Below are 15,610 nucleotides of genomic sequence, written 5' to 3' on the forward strand. Positions count from 1 at the left end.
AGAGCAGTTTAGCCTCCATGAATTCTGATTCTCTGCTCTGACTGCCAGTATCTGTGCCGACTGTAATAGTGGATTTTGTGGTGTGACCACACATCCACCATGAACTCGACCAGGATTATCAGTTAATATCATACATGTGAGATGGTCAGGGGCCTTTGATTGCTTCTGTTTTAGGCTAGGTGCAGGCACTGGGCCACTTTAGAAGTGAAAGACTGCAATAGCTCATTATCAATCCTGTTGTGGCTTGAGGAGTTATCTGGCCCTGATATTAGTTTAACTTGAAAAAGAGCAGCTCTAATTTATGCCAATGGAAGACTGAGTGCAGAGGAATGCTACTTTACCATGTCCAGTCTATGCCCCACCTCATGTGCCCCAACATGTCCCCCTCTCCTCTGAGTCTAGAAAGGAGACGCAGTGAACAGCAGGAGGTTGTGTTACCTCCACAAATCTTCCTCTGTGCTTATGTGGCCTTAGCAGAGCAGAGATGTGGCCCATTGTTTTAAAGGGAATGCTCAAGCTTATACAATAATGTTCTGTTGTCTATACATGGGTTTGCGTGTTTGCATGACAATCTGTGTCAGAATATTTCATCATTTCTGAACTGATTTAGACAAGTGAGCAGTCATTTGAATCACTTTTGTAGGTGTGTAGGGGGCCAAAGACATTTTGTATCCAAGATTTGGTTATCAATGAAAAAAGAATGAATGATATTTAATAATAGGTTTGCCATGTAGTGTGAATTGTGGCAGAGAGGGAGAGGAATAGAGAAATGTAGTAGGAAAGACTGGAAAACACAGGAGAAGATTCTGGTGACTGGCTGATTTTACTGATGAAAGTATCAGCATGAATCTGATGAAACAACCTCACCAGTTGTCAGTGAGAAAATGGATCTTTGTGAGTTTTTCTAAGAATTCTTCAATTTCATCAAGGGGTAAAAAATTGCAATTTTTTCCATCCCAATTTTTTTTTTCCTAGCAAAATTCTGCCCGGGGAAATCAGTTTCCCTTTTGTGGCCTCCAGAAGGAGGCAAGCAGCTGTATTTCTACTTAGAAAACCTTGTCAATCAACTGACAGAGAAGGTGCAAGAGAAGCTTTGGACAATGCTGCAGTCCGAAGAAGAATACTGCGATGGCAGCCAGAGAGTGCGAAGTGAAAAACGGGGGATAAAAGTCAGTGCTGAAAGGTCAAGCGTTTGTGTTGTCGTTCCTGAGACCTGTAGCAGTGATATAGTCTATTAGACTCTGTCTTTGACAGCTTTCATCTTGCCTGTGCAAAGAAAGATTTCATAGTGTGCCCATGTACTGAACTTACTACACGTGGGATTGTTTGAGGCCAAGTTATCAAAGAGGATTTCTTCCTCAAACATTAGAGGAGTTCCATGCAAGAGGATTCAGGTTGCTACAGATTATGCTAACAAGGCCGAAGCATTATAGTAAAGCACAGAAGTGTTTCAGAGCCACTCCCTCAAGAATGCAGCAGAGAATCTTGTGGCACCTTATAGACTAACAGAGGTTTTGGAGCGTGAGCTTTCGTGGGTGAATACCCACTTCGTCTGATACTCCCTCAGGAATGGTTATCAATGCATTAGTTACATAAAAGCAGACAGGGGAAAGCTGGGCCCATCTAAACTGTGTAGGGAGCGAAATACCCTTTTTGTTTTCAAATTATGCTCTTCACGCTAGGAGCTCAATAATTCATAGCTAAGAAGTTTAAATTATTTATTGCATAAGCAAATATTGATGTTTGTTTCAGCTTAAATGAATCCTATGACTTGGGAGAGAGATTAATATGATTAATCAAACTCTGAGGACTGGGAGAGGGAATTGCATGTATTAGTTTAATGTACATGATGTCTGCTGGAAAGAATGAAAAAAATTGTTCCCCTTCATTAACTCCTAGGAGGAGCATAGCTACAGCTTTCAGCATCTTAGGAATTTCTGGCGAGCTGCCACAGATTTTGTGTCCCCCATCAGCCCAGCTCAGTCTTTTTAATATTTAAAATTGTACCTGTTTTTTCAGCATTCAAAAGGGCTTTCATTGCTCTGCCACTGTCCTAGCTGTTACAGCTGCTGCTGTCACATTTAATAAGGACTTTGCAGAGTGTAAATATTCCTCTGCTGCACCAGTTTTTCTTTGGCATAGGAAAAGGTCTTTGTTCATTAAGATGAGGTGTTCTTTGCTAACTCTGCTGACATTCAGGTATCAACTCAAGGTGACAAAGATCCATAATTCATCCACTGTTTACATCTGATGTCACTGAAAGGTGAACTTTGTGAGCTCAGAACCCTACCTGATGCCATAATGAGGTCATTGACAAAGGCTAGTAGCTTGTCATGCCACATGATAAATGCAGGCGAGAGGAAAATCCTAAAGATTCAAATTGTTCTTGGACTATAATTGCTGCTGTTTTAGGTGTTACAAATTAGAATTTTGCCTAGGAGAGTGGCTAAATTATAGCTTGTTATTGTACCATGAATCATGACTGTGTGGTTGCATATTTCTCATCTCAAGGATTCATCTGTGCAATAAATCAGTAACTTACCTTTCATCACTTGTGAACTCTACGGGAAACAGAAGTATGAACTGGACAAAAGCTCGAGACACCATGAAATATAGGGGTGGGGGAGGAATCAAACTTGATGCCCTCCTGCCTGTCACAACATTTGTTTATTCTAATGCTTTTCTCCCCAGCCTACTGTTCTGTATGTGTCAATCAAACTGAATATACTTGGTGGTGTTTACTTTCCGACAGTCAGGATTTAACAAAAACATAAATCTTTCAGCAGACAACATAGCATCACAATGGCTATATGTATGATGTGTGTTTACCATAGAATATGTCTGCCAGAATGATGCATGCTACGTAGTGTATTCTTGTGCCAAACCCAGAAAACTCTGTGATCCTATGGGAGAAGTTTGCACATTCAGACACCAAACTGCCCCTGCCACATTTGCATGTGAACCAGCTGTGCCCAGGTAATCCCCACACAAACAGTATTTTTTGTGTAGCAAATGGGTTAATTGTGCATGTGAAAATTGATACTTGTATTCAATTACCCAATGAAAAGCAAATATAGAATCTGTAGCTTGAACAGGCATATATACAATTTTTCAAGGGGCACTTGAAAAAAACTGCTTTGGAAAATTTCACCCTGTATATTATGAAGAAACATTCCATGCTGTTTTCATTTAGGTGGAACTGCTTATTACAGTGGTGGGCAACTTGCAGCCTGCGAGCCAAATGTGGTCCCCTCATGGTAATCCGCTGCGGGGCTGCAAGACAGTTTGTTTACATTGATCCTCCACAGGCACGGCTACCTGCAGCTCCCAGTGGCTGCAGTTCACCATTCCCAGCCAATGGGAGTGCAGGAAGCAGTGTGGGCTGCAGGGATGTGCTGGCCACTACTGCCCGCAGCTCCCAGTGGCCGGTAATGGCAAACTGTGGCCACTGGGAGCTGCGGGCAGCATTGCTTGTGGACGGTCAATGTAAACAAACTCTCGTGGCCCGCCAGTGGATTACCCTGACGGGGCCACTGGCTGCCCACCACTGGCTTATTACGTATGAAGTGCCCACCGTGTGCTCGTTACATAGAGAAAGATGTGCTCCGTGCCCCAAGAAGCTTACAGTCTGACAGGCAGATAATGCCTGATATAGAGCAGATGAATCAGTTGCTCCTATTTATCCTTTCTGGTGAGAGCAAAATGATGTCACACATTTAATAGAAATGCAAGGCAACAACCAAAAAACTCATCAAAGGACGTCCCTTCCAGAGGAAATTCTCAACTGGGCCTCGGAAACCCTGGGTTCTATTTCTGACTCGGCCACTGGCCTGCTGGATGAACTTGGGCAAGTCATATCACCCTTTCATGCCTCAGTTTCCCCATCTGTAAAAAGGGAATAATGATATTGACTTCCTTCATAAAGCACTTTGAGAGCTATACTGCTGAAAAGCAGTATAGAACTGTTAAGTATCTGTTTATTTGTTACAAAGCTCGGAAGTAACCTGTGGAACTCAGACCAAGAGTTTAGAAGAATTGTACACAAGGGCACCCACAGTTATGTTAGGTAGGATTTTAAAAATAGGGATATAAATCCTTATGCTTTAAGGTGTCAACCACCCATTAACAACTTGAGAAGACACTTCCCCTTTGGGAAGGTTTCTCATAATTGTCCAATATGGAATTTCTTGCATCTTATTCTGAAGTATTTAGTACTTGGCCCTTGCCAGAGAGAGGATGCTTGAGTAGCTAGATTACTGCTGTGATGCAGCATGACAATTCCTGTGTTAATTACTTGTAATTACATTTTTTAAATGATAGCTGAGATTCTCCTGTATTTGACCAAAAGTTCACAGATTCATAGACTTAAGGTCAGAAGGGACCACTATGATTGGATCTATCACTAAGGGTTTCTGCAAGCCCCTTTAGCACATCAGTACCTGAACCCCTCTAGCAGGCAGCAGTAGCCTTAACCTTGTACTATCCACAAAACCACACACAGCCCTGCTTCTCCCATGCATGCATTCCTGGGAACCACAAACCTATTTACCGGAGAGGAAGGAAGAATAATGTCTTGCTTCCCCTAGGACTCCACACAGGCTAAGATCTGTCCTGGAAGCAGGACAAGGCAGCACACTTTGGAAAAGATAGGGCTCCACTCTACTGAGAAAACATTCTAGACATTTATTTTTATTCTCAATGTTAAACCCAGGGCCAGCTCTAGGCACCAATGAAGGAAGCAGGTGCCTGGGGTGGCCAATAGAAAGGGAGGGCAGTAGTCCATTCGTTATTGGGGCGGCACATCCCGGTCTGCGGCAGCAATTCGACAGCGGGTCCTTCAGTCCCTCTCTTCGGCGGCACTTTGATGGCAGCTCAATCGCGTTTTTCTTTTTCTTTTTTTTTTTTCTTTGCCGCTTGGGGCAGCAAAAAAGCTGTAGCCGGCTCTGGTTAAACCATACAATTTTTAAAAAACTGTCTTCCCTGACCCATCCTTCCCCTTTACTGATGTCCTCTTCCTTTGACTGTGGCTCACAGTGATGTTTTCACTGTGATATATGTGTGAACCCTTCCTGTTATGATTTTATGTTAAGTATCCAGCTGTGGAAAGAGATAAGTTGTGAGGTGGAAAGGTCTTGCTAAAACATGTCATTTCTGAAAAATCACTAATAAAAACTAAGCAACGACAAACAAAATAAATAAATCAAGACTTTACTAGGCAGCACACATTTTTTCACCTAAATATTATAGGCTATTCCTGTGTTTGAATTCCCTGAACTACAGAGGGAAGAAAATGTGCTAGTGCTCGTTTTTGGTAAAATTACTGCATTTCCAGAATATTATCATTCTCCATTTGGACACCTTGTGGAGTCCGATCAGTACTTAAATAAGCTTATTCTTGGCTTTGCACACTCATCTTGCTCTGGTTCTGTTTGAGTTGACAGCAATATATATTTCTTTACTTTCACCTTGATAGCATGCTTGGCTAAACACTGCTCCCTAGATTTGTATCGAAGGGAAAGAAAATGAAATAAAAATACAGTGCCCAGGTTTCAAACCAGAGCTCCTAAATGATAGCAGCTAATGCTGAATTTGAATGCTAATACTAAATACTAGACAGGATCCTAAACCCAGAATCAGAGGTTAGAAACCACTGAATTATGGGCAAATACAGATCCAGATCTCAGGCAGTTGAATGTACCAGAACCCAAGCAAAGTTAATTTTGGGGGGAAATTCTGGACTTTGTGCCTCTGCTCCATTTCTACCACATGCTATAGACTGTTAGTGGCAATTCAAGCGACCACACGATGCCTGGGCAGCCTGTTATAACTTTTGAAGTTTGAAAATTAGATACATCAGACCAGAGCCTTGGCTAATGTAATTCAGCAGAGAACAGCTGAAGTCACTAGAACTATAATTTACACCTGCTGAGGGATTTGGCCTTTTATTGTTAACTCTTAGCTGCTTGCTGTAAAAGAAGGTTAAATGAGTTGCTCCTGTTTATTTAGATTTGGCATGTAGCTTACTGTATATCTCAGGGTTGTTTCCATTGCATAGGGCAATACACAACAATGCCAATACAATACAATGAATTCCTTTCCTTGTATCTTCTAGTGACCTCGCCTACTAAGTATTTTCTAAAGTCGAATGGTACTTATCATAAGTCCTATAATAGCAGAGCGGTTTTGAGATACAACGTTCCATTTCTTTTTGTTGATGAAATGCGGAAAGGGAATCAATTGAATCGCTCGAAAACATTTGGCTACAATTTCTCATGCAAAGCTCATTTGTCACCATATCAGATGCATTGTTGCAGTGATATGGGACCTTGATGTTTTGTGGTGCATGCGCCATGTATCACTCTGCCTAGAATGTAAGCATAATGCAAAGCAGTGGAGGTGCATAGCTCTGCTACGATTGTCTCTGAGAGAGTTTGTTATTGGGGTAGTCTTTAAGGTTAAATTATAGGCATTCGTTTGTATTCACAGGCATGAGGTAGTTGTTGTTTTGTATTACAGCAGAGCCCAAACTGAGACCAGTGAAAATGAAGAGTAATTCCATTGAAGTAAATAGAATTGCACTGGTGTAAAACCCCTGTGTGATCAGAATCAGGCCTCAAAATATTTCAGTATTTTGCTCTTTTTGAGTATCTGACCTTCAAAAACAGCTGAACAGATTTTCTTCCAACAATAACACGGGGCTGTGATCAAGTCTGAGAAATTTCATCCCCAAAGGGAAAGTTTTATAAGCCACTGACTTGGAAGGAAAGTGCCATTGTGTCTGTACAATGGTAACTACAATAGCAACAGCTAATGTGTAAGTACCAAGAATAAAAAAAAATGACAAAGCCTGATGGGGACAGTGCAGAAGACAGAAAAGTAACCAAGTGAGTAAACATCAAAATCATTATCCTGATTTACAAGAAATCCAACAGAGAAACAGATATCTACAGACTTATTGAGTTGATGGTGATTCTGCTCTTGTCATAATTGATGCCAATAGCAAAAATCTGGGCTACAAAAGCAAGCATGCAAAACAGGCTCCCTTCCTTCTTAGTGGTCTCCCCTCCAAATGGTGACTTAGCCAAGCCCTGTTGAGCTTTCATAAGCGTTCAGATCAAAACTAATTAAACTAGTTCAACCAGGGTGCTGCAAGCATCTATGCTACTTCCATTACTGGTCTCAATGATTCCACTACTACATTAAAGGGTGCACTTATCTATCTCACCATTGTAATTGAACAGTTTTAAATTAAGGGAGCCTAATTCTTCTTGCCCTTATGCTGTTGTAAATCAGAATGAATTCCACTGAAGGCAAAGGAGTTACTCTCGTGTAAAGCTGGGAATCAGGCCCATTGCTCACACGTTGTGCAGGTGAGCAACTGCCCAGATACAGAAGTTGAAAACTGTTTGCAAAATGAAACAAAAAAAGAGTGGGGTTCATCAGAACACAGTTCAGCCTCAGTGAGAAGTGGTCAGATTTTAACTGCTGAGTAAAGTTTGCTTTGTGAGAGAGACAGACAGCTCTCCAGGCCTATCCCATGGTAAAGACAAATGTGTGCACTCACAGCTATGAAAATGATCATGAAATCAAATAATCACAAATGTCTTAGCCATCCCTTCATTTCACAACCGCATTTTTTTCAAGCATGCCATAGCAAAAGACCCTGATCCAGGACTAAGTTCAAACAAATTAGGAAGTTAAAATTGAAGCTGTTTTTGAGTTACCCAAGCATTAAAAAGCCTCTACAAAATTTAACAACTGCAAACTCTAAGTACAGCTTGTTGGAAAGGAAGGGTTTTGTGATTTGCTCTTGATTTACTTTTTTAACTCTGCAATGAAACCCTTTATATTCTTTTGGTCCCCAGTGTAGAGAAGGAAGAAACCTATGCTCTCTTCTTGTACAAAGAAAATGGAGAGCCTTATAATTGGAGGAGAGAGAGTGTGCACGAGGACTAGGAATCTGTGTGTGTCGATTGGTGAGGAATGTGTCATTGAAATGATTCTGCCTGTTTCCTGGTTCATGGCCACTATTTCTATATTGCGTTCTATATCCATCTACATCCCTCATAATTGCCTGACTGCAAAAAATATTTATTCAGCTAGTTGAATTTTGCACTTCAGATTCTCGGTCCTACTTCTGTATTCACCGTACATCTGTGGGACCACTCGTAGATCTGAATTGACTTCCATGAGTTCTCACTTAGGCTTCATGCAACAAAGGACTACTCATGACCTCAGTCCAGCAGTCCATTCCTATTCAGCAAAGCATATAAGAATGTGCTTAATTCTCTTTGCAGACCACGGGATTTAAGAAAGTACTTAAACTTAAGTACATGTTAAATGTTTTGTAGGGAAGGAATGGAGCCAACCATGTGCCGAAATGACTTGCTGATTTGACCTCCCTGTGAGTAAGGGTTTGCAGCATATTTCTTTTTTTCCTAGCTGTCTTCACATACAGCACAGTTCTGTGCATGTTTGCAGGCCTACCTCACAAGTGCAACAGAGGGTGACACAGTACCTCTTCCTACTGTGCTGGTTAGGGAGAGCAGCTATGCTGTTATCATTATAAAGAATGCACCCTTTTTGTTGCTGTTATCATGACTAACTCTCTTTAATCCCAACACTTTAAGGAATGTCTGAAAGCAACTGACGATGCATCAATATTTTACGAATAAGGAAACTACTTCCTATGCAGTTAATGATGGAAATCAATGCATGGCACTTGTAGCAAACAATGGTCACCTCCGACTAGGGTGACCAGATGTCCTGATTTTATAGGGACAGTCCAGATTTTTGGGTCTTTTTCTTGTATAGGCTCCTATTACCCTCTACCCCCTGTCCCGATTTTTCACATTTGCTGTCTGGTCACCCTACCTCCAACTGACATTAACTTTAAATAGTAAAAGTATGTATGGCAGAAAAACATACTGTTCCATTAAGGAGGTGGAAAATAAAACCTTTATTGGCTACATGCAGCAAATGAAAATATAGCTCCAAAAAGTGTAATTGCTTGAAATACCCACATTTGTTCCATTAAAAGATACAAGCATATTAATTAAGAGCCCATTCTCCTGTAAGGAAAGGAACAGATTCACAATGAAACAGAGCCTGTTGTACACTATCAGCTCCTGTAGGACAGTCTACAGACAAAAAGTGATTTGTTCTGATATTTGTAATGGGTGGAATAATTAATAACACTGACATCCACTTCTACAAGGAGCTTATCTCAATACTGTTTCACTGACATGGGAGAAAAGTAGAAGCAAGTCAACACAGACATTGCAATAAAAGCAGATAATACTTATTACCTTTTACCTGGGCATATCTAATTTAGAGACCTGATAAATAAATCTCTGCAGTTCTAAAATGTGTTGCTTAATAACCTGGGCGGACTCTGGAATCATCTGTCTATCACAATTGAATTCTACAAGGTCAAGCAGGACGGAAGGAAATAAATTCAAACTCAACATTCAGTATGGGATTTGAAGGCTACGGAATATATTTCAGCAGTGGGTTGCTGCTTCCGTTCCAAATATTTTATGCTCTCAGACAATATCGACAGTCTTTGGAAAAGCTTCCAAAGTTGTAATGGGCAGTGATCTTTCTCTCGAATAGCAGGTAGAAGAGATGAAATTGCTAGCAGGTTGTGAATACTAGTAAATTAGAAGCAGTGTCACTCTCTAAATGCAGTATGTGGTGGCCAATTCCTCAGCTGTTGTAAATTGGTATAGTTCTAGTGACTTCAGTGGGCTATGACAACTTATACCAGTTAAGGAAATGGCCCTTTGAGTTAACAGGCTTCTGATCCAGCTCTTTTTTTTCCACACTGGTTTGGCTTAGAGCTGCCATCTTTATTGGATGGGATAAACATTTCCATCATGATTTTGTGATTTTTACTTTGGGCTGTTGGAATCTAATATGATAAATGACTTGGCACAATTTCGTCGAGTTGCCTCAACATGTCATTCCATTGCAATGTGATGTTGAAACCAGGTGTCTCCAGAACTGATTTGGGCACTCAGGCTCCTTAAGGCACAAAGGTTTGCCTCCTTAAAAATGGAGCAATCCCCCAAAAAACAAACAGCCACCCACCCCTTTTATTTGTTTGCTTGTTTTTTTGGCAGATCTTCTCTCTCCTTTCCTTTTAACATCTTTTTGCTAAAATCAAAACTTTGTTTGTAGCTGTATTGGTCTAGGAATGAGATCAAGTTGATAAAGCAATATATTTTGGATCAAGGAATAATTCTAACACAAATTTCTCAGCCCAGAATTCTGTTTTAGAATTCAAACATTATTTGTCTATACATTGTTTCATTAACATTATTTTATTACACTAATAGATACCACATAGTACAGAAAACAACACTTACCAGAAATGTGAAATGGGAAGTTCTGTACTGATTGCAATGATACATTTTAAAAGATAAAACAAGTATTTGAAGCATCCCAGGAAAAGGGATCTAGAACTTGAGGTAATGCAGATGGTCCTTGAGTCCTGAAATTCGGATCCAGACCTGGAATTTCCTCAGGTTCAGAGATTTTCTGATCCAGAAACCTTCTTCAAGGTATGTATCTGTCTTCAGGTTTTGTTCTCATGCCTATCACTGTAGTATTTGAGTTCCTGTCACATCAAGTTGATTGGCAATTATGGCTCTGCCTCTCCTCTCTTTCTGGGGTATAAAAACTCTACAAGGGGATAGAGTTATGTTCTGCTTGGTTGGTTGATTTTAAATCCCTCCCCATCTTCTACCTAAATACCCCTCCAGGAAGTTGAAGGAAGGAAGAAGAGTTCATTTTCAAAATAGGCTTCTTTTGTCATGTATTGGAATTATCCTGACTGTGGCTTTCAACAGGATTTAACTCCTAGTCTGGATATTTTCGACCTGTTCTGGGAGGGAAGATATTATAGATAGGAAGCAGAAAGAGTGAGAAAAACCAACAAAGTAATGGAGACAAGTCCTGTGGCTGGATTTAAATATTGGGTGGCTTACCTTTTATTAGACTGTAGGGGCTCAGCTGTGGCTTTAGTGCATAGGTGCCAACCTCTAATGGCTCCAGTGGGTGCTCAACCTGGGCTCTGCCCTGACTCCACCCTTGCTCCGCCCCCATTCCAACCCTTTCCCCAAAGTCCCCACCCCAACTCCACCCTCTTCCTGCCCATATTCGACACCTTCCCCAAATCCCTGCCCCGTCCCCGCCTCCACTCCTGAGCGTGACATGTTCCTGCTCCTCCCCTCTCCCTCCCAGCACTTGCTGCTGCCAAACAGCTGTAGCAAGCATCAGGAGGGAAGAAGGAGTGGGACACGGTATGCTCAAGGGAGGAGGTGGAGGAGGAGGTGAGGTGGGGGGGGCGGGACGGGGAGTTTGGCTGCTGGTGGGTTAAGGGCACCCACTAATTTTTTCTCCGTGGATGCTGCAGCCCCAGAGCACCCATGGAGTTGGCGCCTATGCTTTGGGGTGAGCAAGGGGCTGTGCATTGTGCTGCCCCAGAAGCGACCAGAATACAGATTCTGACAGTCGCAATCTACATTCCAGGTTCTCCTTCCTCTTAGGTGAAATACCCTGCACCAGATCTAGATCTAGTGTAATGTACTTCTCCTAGTACTTTGTTGTATCTGTGCTAACCCATGTGTGTTGTGGGGCAGGAGCGAAGGCTGCTTCCCATCTTGTCCTGCCAACTCCTATCCACTTGTGCAAGGGAGCACACAGCAGCTGCAGGTAGTCAATACAAGGGAATAAAGGCTGCAACTGTTATACTAACCGCCATGCAAAATAACTTCTGAGAGGCCAGGGCAAAAGACACAGAAGAAATATCTATCATGTGGAACAACCATAGCAGAACTCATTTTGTGGAACACACATGATAATCATGGTTTCTAGTTGTAAGAACAGAACTTGAAGGTTATGTTTTGGTTTGTTAAAATGCAACTTCTCTAGAGTGTTGCAGGTTATTTCCATGCTGTTTCCATTGTGGTCCTAGCGGAGCAATATTTCATTTCAGACAAGAATCTTTATAGTTTGCATAGCACAGCCAATTATTTAGTTAAAAAAGAAAGGAAGCTTTTAATTACATTGCTCTTGAAAACTATAGGCTTAAATTAAAGGGGTTGTATTGGGATAAAATGCAAAAAAGTTTAATGACACCAAAAACTTTTCTAGCAGTTATGCAAAACCCAAAGCACCAGTGGGTTCTTCTATTAATACAAATAGAAATACAGTCATATTACATATGTACATGCTTTATTCATTTCATTATTCTGAAAACTTCTGACTTGCCATTTTACTTTCATTCATGATAGTTTTCGTATAGAATTTGACTTTAAAAAAAAACAAAGAAAAAACTTTCTTTCCTTAAGTATATTGCACCCAAGTTTCCCCAAACTTGCACAAGTTTTAACACTGTATTAATTTCATTAGCTTCAATAGGATTCCTCCTGATTTACAGCAGTGTGTAAATGATAGAAGAATCAGACTAGTTTCGTTTGTGCCCATAAAGAAACATGGCAAACACAATGGCTATCACTGCCCATGCTCAGCAGTCAGGAAAAAATATCTATCCCTTTAATTGGGGTGAATTTATTTTAAGTTATATCCATGTTGGTTCTATTCTTGGAACACAAGCTGCTTTTACTGAATGTGCATTTTCTCTGCTAGCTGGTACATAAGAATGTCATGTACTGACTTCCTTTACTGGCAGATACATAATCATCTCTTCAAAATAATTATACAAGATTCTGGTTGATTTTTCAGCGAATAATTAACACGCATACTTGTTGACTTTGTTCTTTCACACAGGAAACACAGCAATTGTCTGCTATAGCATTGGTGCTTTTTTTGTGGATCTTCATTATAGACACTAAAAAAGTTACAGTAAGTTAATATATTCTGTGCCTTAATACAATGCAGGAAAAATATGTAGAGCTAATGCACAAGTGTCTAGTTAAACAGTAGCAGACAAAAACTTGCAATTCCCTCCACACTTTATATTTTAGTGAGTTGCAGAATTCTGGAAAATTTTACTTTTGAAATATCAGATATAAACTTTCCATTGGAAGAACTCATGTTCATTTCTATAGCATCCATGATCCTATCAACCTTGCTAGATGCTTTTCCCTGCAGCCTGTCTCTGCAAGTAAAATCCAGTCTGGTAGTGTTACTCTTTGTGTCCCTCTGGTGGCTGATCTGTGTAAAAGACTAGAAATATACTACAGCTGCCAGCAAATGGAAACACTCCTTTATCTCAAGCGAGAGTCGTTCGTAGTTTTAATGTAGAAGCGGCTTCAAGCACCATTGATAGTCCAGGCAGGGGTTGAGCTACAAATCTGTCAGCTTTCATGCTGAAAACATTAGCTCCGGTAGTAGAGGCTCATGCTTTTAGTGATGAAGATCCAAGGTTCAAACCCTGTGGACGATCTAGTTATTCTTTTCCTGGCTCTGTCTTGAGCAATGTACTTACCTTCTGAGCACCATTGTTTCCCCTCCTAAAAAAAAGAGGATAATAACTTACCTAGTTAACAAGGAGTCTATGTTTACTGACTGACTAATTATTTTGAGATGGAAGGATAGATGTGTAACAGCAAAGCTATTATTATTTATCAGGTATTGTAGGATTTAAATTTAAATGCTGCTCTGTAATTTAATTTGACTGTAGTTTAATTGAAAACTGTAATGTGTTTGCATGAGCCATTGCCTGACAGTGCAGTGTATTTTCACCTGAGAATGTAGAGGTAATTGTAAAAGTGGTAAATACTTCTCATGTAACGTAATGTGCCTAGGGGAGAGTTTTTGAAGTGGATTAGATTTATGCTAAGTCTAAGGGTTCAGGTTAAACTGGGGCTGCAGCCACATTCAATGGCTCTGCAATCTTGCAAGGTGTCACCATGAGATTTATACAACATTCAAACCTGAAACACAAAACAGACCACGTCTAGTCCCTCCTGGAATCAATGCCACTGGATTAGATTCAGACAAGAGGAGGTGAAACTAAACTCCCTGAAGTTTGAAGAGGATCAGATTAGATCAGTGGTCCCTAAACTTTTCACGCTTGGGCACCCCCCCCCCCCCGTCCACACCCTGGACCCTGGGGGTCAGGGCCAGAAGTGGGGCCATAGCTCCAGTGGGAAGGTGCAGATGGGGTAAGAAAGTCAAGGTTGGGGGCCGCAGCTTTGGGCGTCTGAGGCCGGGAGTGGGGCTGAGAACGGAAGCTCAGCTGGGAGCAGGGCATGGTGGTGTTCCCTGCCCGGTGGGCTGGTCCCCGCTGCACTCTCCCTGAACGTTCCTCTCTGCATCCCTAAGGGGGCACACCCCACAGTTTGGGAATCGCTGGATTCGATGTTCCAGTTCTGACCTCCTTCCAACAGTTTAGAAGCACTGTGTTTATATACATACACAGTTCAGCCTGCTAAGCTTGGCGTATATCTGCTTTATATACAGTAAGAAACTGCCTACAATGTTAACAGCTTGAAGTTTTTTCATCCTGCTGTCTTTAATATTAGCACTTTTATTAGCCAGCAGAATTGTAGATGAACTTTTTGCTGGTATTTCAGTAGTATCTCTTTCCCTATCAGAAAGGCCTGGATGACAACTAGAAGATTAAAACTGTCAGGGAAGTTATCCCTGACAACAGCAAAAGCCTGCCAGAAAGTGCTGCTGGAGCTAAAGCCCTGTGTGGACACTGTCTGGCATCATTTTAACAACAGACTAGATGTGTCATTAAAAAAAAAAAAAGTATCCGTCCCAGAGGCATATGTTTGGAGAGACTAATGGAGCTGAAGTGACAAAAGGGATTTGTCCAGTCAGACATGTTAACGGGCCTTGAGATAAGAAGTAAGTCTCACATAAGCAGTTCTTGAGTTAAAATATTAATTTACTTTTTGGAAATACTAAAAAATAGGGGGGATTTCCATGGCTTAGACTTCTCGTTTTTAGAAGCTTTAGAGCGTAGCTTCCCTGGTCAGAGCTTAGCAATCCATTTGGCATGCCCATGTTTGTATCCCATAACGTATAATAATTTCCCGAGTAAGAAGTATGTTAAATACAGCAGGGTTGGAAATGGCTTTCATTGCTCCCTTTGAGGTTGCTGGGATTCCATGTTGTTTGCAATGACCTACGTATGCCCCAATTCAGCAAAAAAGCTCTTCAGTGTGAGCTTGGATTTCAGTGGGGCTTAAGCAAGTGCTTTTTTAAATACAGATGCATTCCTGGATCACGGCCATGCCTCTTCCTGTATTTTATGCTGGTAAATGTATAATGAGGTTTCACCCAGAATTGTGAGTGTTTGGCACCTTGCAGGATCAGACTTTGGGCTTGATTCACTCCTGCATTTCAGCTACATCAGGGCATCACATCCTGCTCCCTGACTCACAGGGCCAGCACTGGCCTGGATGAGGGTTACAACCTTCTAGGAAGCTCTAAATTGTGCCACCAACCCAGGGAACTTTTATGGACTCTCCAACAGTGCAGGATAGGTGTCATGTAGCTCTGCCATATCCTCTCCCACCCCAATACCCCCCTGCTGACCCTGACATGCTGCCTGCACTGAAGGGAGCAGTTAGCATGCACAGAGCCTAGAGCCAGGGAATTTGCACCAGCAGGGAGTCTCCCCCCTCAC

The 15,610-nt window shown here is 41.5% G+C and overlaps 1 protein-coding gene across 1 annotated transcript in view; it reads left to right on the top strand.

Moving 5' to 3' along the window:
- Positions 1–15,610, top strand: part of IL1RAPL2 (interleukin 1 receptor accessory protein like 2) — a 556,252-nt gene that overhangs the window by 344,704 nt on the left and 195,938 nt on the right. The gene's annotated exons all lie outside the window — the stretch shown is intronic.

This window comes from Chelonoidis abingdonii, chromosome 8, assembly GCF_003597395.2.
Source record: "Chelonoidis abingdonii isolate Lonesome George chromosome 8, CheloAbing_2.0, whole genome shotgun sequence".
In the NCBI taxonomy this organism is placed as follows: domain Eukaryota; kingdom Metazoa; phylum Chordata; order Testudines; family Testudinidae; genus Chelonoidis; species Chelonoidis abingdonii.